The following is a 6,000-nucleotide window of genomic DNA, read 5'->3' on the forward strand; positions in this document are numbered from 1 at the left end:
ACACTTGGAACTGGTTCTTCTATCTGGTTCAAGTAGCTTCAAGTTTGCACGCTTGAATCACACACGAATTGCTTACAAAATTACCTTGCTATTATGCTCTCAATTCACATTTAACTTCTGCTTATGTGCATTACCTGTAAAGAGAACAACACTGATATTTATGAAGTTAGTAAATAGAGATTGACTAGAATACTGATGCTACTCTTCCTTGGTGGAAGAGTTCTAGTTGATCTCAACCTCTAACTCTATCCATCTCTTAAGCGGTGTTCTCTTTGAGCAAGGATTCTTTTTCCTTATCTAGTATGCAACATATTCGATCAGGATCAGGAGATATTATTTCTGGGAAATTAGATTTATCTCCTTCACCTGCATCTCGCATGTTTGAGTGGACCCTATCTGTGCCTCACAGGGATGGACCTGGTCCATGTCTGAGTTCCTTTGTCAGTCTTCAAAACTTCACCTGCACTTGGGCCAACAAATTCCCCCTTTTTGATGATGACAAACTCTGTGCTTTTCACTCACTTAGGCACTGTCAAAACTCAGCTTGTTCATCAATACAAAGTAAGAAAAATTATCTTATCATCAAGGACCAGGTTCATTAGGTTATAAACATCACTTATTCAGAATATGTAAAGCACAATATCTCTTCCCTTTTTTGGCATCATCGTAAGAGGTTATTTTTTTTGAGTTTGCCTTTTGGAACAAAGAAGAATTGAGAGCAAAAGATATTTCGACAGTTTAGGAATTACGAGGGTGGCAGATGGTGATGATGGTTTAATAGAGAGGATTAATTAACGACTAACGGTAGCTTTTTGTAGTCAATTATAAGTCCAATCAACCCGAAATTTCAGGTTGAATGAGCGGTTAGGCTTCCCTAGATTTTTAGGCATTTCGTGCGGTGAGAATTCTAATGAAGACGGAACTGGAACGAAGAAACAGGAAGAAGGAACAGGTTCATCCCAAGAAGAACAAAAGATCAACAAAGGCTATGGTTGCTGCTTGGGGAGAAAGCTCAGATGAGGATTCAAAAGATGAAGCTGGAGATGAACAAGCACTTATGGCCATTGGAGAATTAGATGATGAACAAGAGGTAAGTGTGATTCATCTCAAAGACAAGATTAAATTTTTGTCTAAAGAAAAGCTATCTAAGTTGCTGCTAGATTTCATTGATGAGTCTAAGGTCATAAACAATGAGAAGGAACAGCTTTCTAAGGAATGTGTGATCCTGAAAGCTAAGTGCAAAAATTTGGAACTCAGGGCTAGTGAAAGTGATAGTAAAAATACTGAGTTAAAGAACCAGGTACTTGAACTAGACACCACTGTGTTAGAACTTAGATCTAAAAATTTAAAACTGAAGTTAGAAACAGGTAAAGAGAAAGCTGACCACACACATCTCACCTTAGAAGAAAATCTAGGAAAAATAAAGGATGAGTTATACAATAGAGATGAGCAGATAAGAGTCCTGAAAGAAGATCTAGGCAAGGTGAAGCATGAACTACATAGAACTCGCAAATGGAATAAGTCCTCTGATGCACTACCTTGGCTAGAAGAGCATCACAGTAGCAATAAGAGAGTACTTCGCTATGGGACCATTGCACCTAAGTGGGATCCCAAAAGCAAGTATATCACACTTCTTGAGAACAAAATCTGCACACACTGTGGCAAGACTGGTCACTACAAAAGTAAATGTAATGCAAAAGAAAAGGACAGTCAAAAGAACAAAACTTTTGTTCAAGGGAAAAATAGGCTGCCAGGATTGGTTAAAAAGAATTTAATTCACCCTTTTGCCTATAGAAAGGGACCCAAACTAGTTTGGGTTCCTAAGACTAACTCCTGATTTTGTTTTGCAGGTCCAAGTGAAGGGAAGTAGCTAAATATGGTACATGGATACTGGTTGCTCAACGCATATGACTGGAAGTAAGAACCAATTCCTTTCACTTGAGAACCTAAAAGTAGGTAATGTCTCCTTTGGAAATGGTAAGAAAGGTGAGATCATTGGGGTTGGAAAGATAGGTAAGACAGACTCACATTCCATTGAGAATGTCTACTTGATAGATGGCTTGAAATATATCCTAATCAGTGTATCACAATTGTGTGACAGAGGTAACTTGGTAGCATTCACCTCCACCAAATGTTTTGTTATAAATCATACCACTGACAAGATTGTTTTGTAGGGAAAAAGAGTAAACAATATATACATTGTAGATCTGTCCACTCTTTCAGAAAATGAACTCACTTGCTTAAGTGTGTTGGACAATGATCCCCTCTTGTGGCACAAAAGACTTGGACACGCAAGTCTAAGTCAAGTCAACAAATTAGTCTCCAAGGACCTAGTGATAGGGTTGCCTAACATCAAGTTTAAGGAAGACAAAGTTTGTGTGGCTTTTGCAAGGGGGAAGCAGGTAAGATCCTCTTTTAAAAGCACGAAAGTGGTAAGCACGACCAGGTCGATGGAACTGGTTCATATGGATCAATGTGGTCCAATGAGAACATTAAGCAGAGGTGGTAAGAAATATGTGATGGTCCTTGTTGATGATTACTCTAGGTTTACTTGGACATTGTTTTTTACATCTAAGGATGAAGCGTTTGACATGTTTACTTCCTTTGTTAGAAAAACTCAAAAACAACTAGGTAATCAACTTGCATCAATTAGGTCTGATCATGGAACTGAATTTGAAAATGCTTAGTTTGCTGAATTTTGTGATGAGCATGACATAGATCATAATTTTTCTGCCCCTAGAACTCCACATCAAAATGGAGTAGTTGAAAGAAAGAATAGGACACTTGAAGGTATGGCTAGGACTATGCTTCTTTCTAGTAAACTGCCCCATAGCTTCTGCGCAGAGGCTGTAAACACTGCATGCTATATCATTAATGGGTGCATGACTAGACCTCTTGTAGAGAGGACTCCCTATGAGTTACTTAAAGGGAGAAAACCAAATATATCCCATCTTAGGGCATTTGGTTGCAAGTGCTTTGTGCACAATAATGGAAAGGACTCCCTAGGAAAGTTTGATCCCAGAAATGATGAGGGAGTATTCTTGGGATATTTTTCACACAGCAAAGCTTATAAAGTGTACAACAAAAGAACTATGTGTGTAGAAGAAAGAGTACATGTAGTTTTTTATGAAACTAACATTCTTTTTGAGAGACAAGAATATGAAGATGAAGTTATTGGGCTGGTAAAATAATTAAGTGAAGTCACAGCTCAAGCTGAAGCTGCACCAAAAGAAGGAACAAGTGATGGAACGGGTTCTTCTATCCATGGCAACCTGACAAGGGGAACTGAACTGAGAAGAAATGAATCTAGTTCCAAAATGGAACCTGTCCATGAGCCTGTTCCTCGGCAACAGAACATGGGAGAAACATCAAACAGGAACCAGTTGGTTGTGAAACCTTACAAGTATCAAAGTTCTCATTCCATTGAGAACATTATTACTGATCCAACTTCTAGAGTTAAAACTAGATCTCAATTAAAGAATCTGTGCGCTTTTGATGCTTTCTTATCTCTTATTGAACCTAAAAATGTTGCTGAAGCTTTGCAGGATGCAGACTGGGTAAATGCAATGCAAGATGAACTCAATCAGTTTGAAAGGAGTCAAGTTTGGCATCTGGTTACAAGACCTAAGGACATATCAGTAATTGGCACTAAATGGGTTTTCAGAAACAAACTTGATGAAGACGGAACTGTTACAAGAAATAAGGCAAGGTTGGTGGTCTAAGGTTATAGCCAAGAGGAGGGCATAGACTATGATGAGACCTTTGCTCCAGTTGCAAGATTGGAGGCAATAAGACTCCTCATAGCCTTCGCAACACACATGGAATTTACCCTTCACCAGATGGATGTGAAGAGTGCCTTCCTAAATGGCTACTTAAAAGAAGAAGTATTTGTCATACAACCTCCAGGGTCTGAAAGCAAGGAGTGTCCAGATCATGTATGCAAACTGGACAAGGCACTCTATGGACTCAAGCAGGCTCCTAGAGCATGGTATGAACGACTATCCAAATTCCTTCTTGAACATGGATACAAAAGAGGTAAGATTGATGATACTCTATTCTTGAGGAAAAAGGTAAGGATCTACTAGTAGTACAAATATATGTGGATGACCTAATTTTTGGGGCAACCACTGAAAAACTTAGTAAGGAATTTGCTAAATTAATGGGGAGTGAATTTGAAATGAGTGTGATGGGTGAGCTTAACTTCTTCTTGGGCTTACAGATCAAACAAAACTCAAATGAAACAATGATCCATCAGCAGAAATATGCAAAAGAATTGATTAAGATGTTTAAAATGGACGAATCAAAGGAAATTGACACTCCTATTGCAACATCTACTAAATTAGACATAGATGAACCTGGTTCATCTGTTGATCAGAAGTTGTATAGGGGTATGATTGGTTCACTTCTGTATCTTACTACTAGAAGACCTGACATTGTCTTCAGTGTAGGGCCTTGTGCTCGATTTCAAGCAAATCCTAAGGAATCCCACTTGACTACTGTCAAGAGGATGTTGAGATACTTGAAAGGCACTACTGACCTTTGCCTTTGGTATCCAAAAGGTAGCAACTTTAATTTAGTAGGATATGTTGATGCTGACTATGCAGGTTTCCTTATGGATAGGAAGAGCACCTCAGGTATGGCTCACTTTCTTGGTTCATGTCTGGTATCATGGTCCACTAAAAAGAAAACTCGGTGGCTTTATCTACTGCTAAAGCTGAGTATGTTGCTGCTACCTCTTGTTGTGCTCAATTATTGTGGATCAAATAGCAGTTGATGGATTTTGGTATTGAAGTTGGTTGCATCCTATTTTTTGTGATAACACAAATGCTAGTATGACTAGAAACCCGGTTCATCATAAGAGGACTAAGCACATAGATGTTAGACATCATTTCTTAAGGGACAACTATGAGAAGGGATTGATCACAATAGAATTTTGTGCTACTGATAAGCAGATTGCTGACATATTTACAAAAGCACTGAGTAGAGAAAGCTTTGAAAGGAACAGGTAGAATTAGGCATGATTAAGATCACCTAATGGGACCAGTTCAGAATGCAGAATGAAAAAAATATATGAAAAAAAAATTTTGGTTAGAAAATCTGGAACTTGTGTAAATATCTAGACTAATGTTTGCTCAGTCATATACTGTAAATAGTATACTCCTGTGACATGTGTTGATATGACTCACTGATCTCTAACTAAATTTTCTCCATTTTGGTAAATAGAGGCATGATCAAGAGGATTTCTAGTGAAGAACCTGGTCCATCAGTACTGGTTCATCTTAATAATAAGGTATGTTTTCCTCACTCTACACAATTAGAAATATTCGTATTAAACTCATGAGCAGAGTCCTACCTATTATCTAAAACCTATCCTTTTAATTTTGAACCAGCCCTTTCTTTCTTCCATTCAATTTCCCACTGAGGACAGTTCTTGATCATGTGGTCAATCTTACCACATTTGTAGCAGCCCTCGTTGGTCTGTTTTTGAGGGGGCCTTTGTTTGTTGAAGGTTGTACCTCTCGAAGAACCCTTTCCTCTCATTAGGTACTTCTTGAAATCCCTCGTGATCATAGCCATTTCATCATCCTCTAGGTCTACACCTTCAGCTATTCTGAGGGTCAGGCTTCTTTCCTTTTTGGGTGCATCCATCTTCATGGTTTGCTTTCTAAGTTCATAGGCAGTCAGATTTCCAATCAGTTCATCCAACTTGAGAGTGGCAATGTTCTTTGATTCCTGAATAGCAGTGATTTTGCTTTCCCAAGTAACAGGCAAAACCCTTGTCAGAATTTTCTCAACCTTGTCTTCTTCAAGGATAATCCTTCCAAGAGACTTAAGTTCATTTGTTAGTGTTGTGAACCTTGTATACATCTCTTGGATGGTTTCTCCTTCCTTCATGGTGAAGCTCTCATATTGAGAATACTGTAGTATTCCTCTTGATCTCTTCACTTGTGGAGTTCCTTCATGAGCCACTTGCAAAGTGTCACAAATTTCCTTAGCGGT

The sequence above is a fragment of the Nicotiana attenuata genome, chromosome 1 (genome assembly GCF_001879085.1).
Source record: "Nicotiana attenuata strain UT chromosome 1, NIATTr2, whole genome shotgun sequence".
Lineage (NCBI taxonomy): Eukaryota > Viridiplantae > Streptophyta > Magnoliopsida > Solanales > Solanaceae > Nicotiana > Nicotiana attenuata.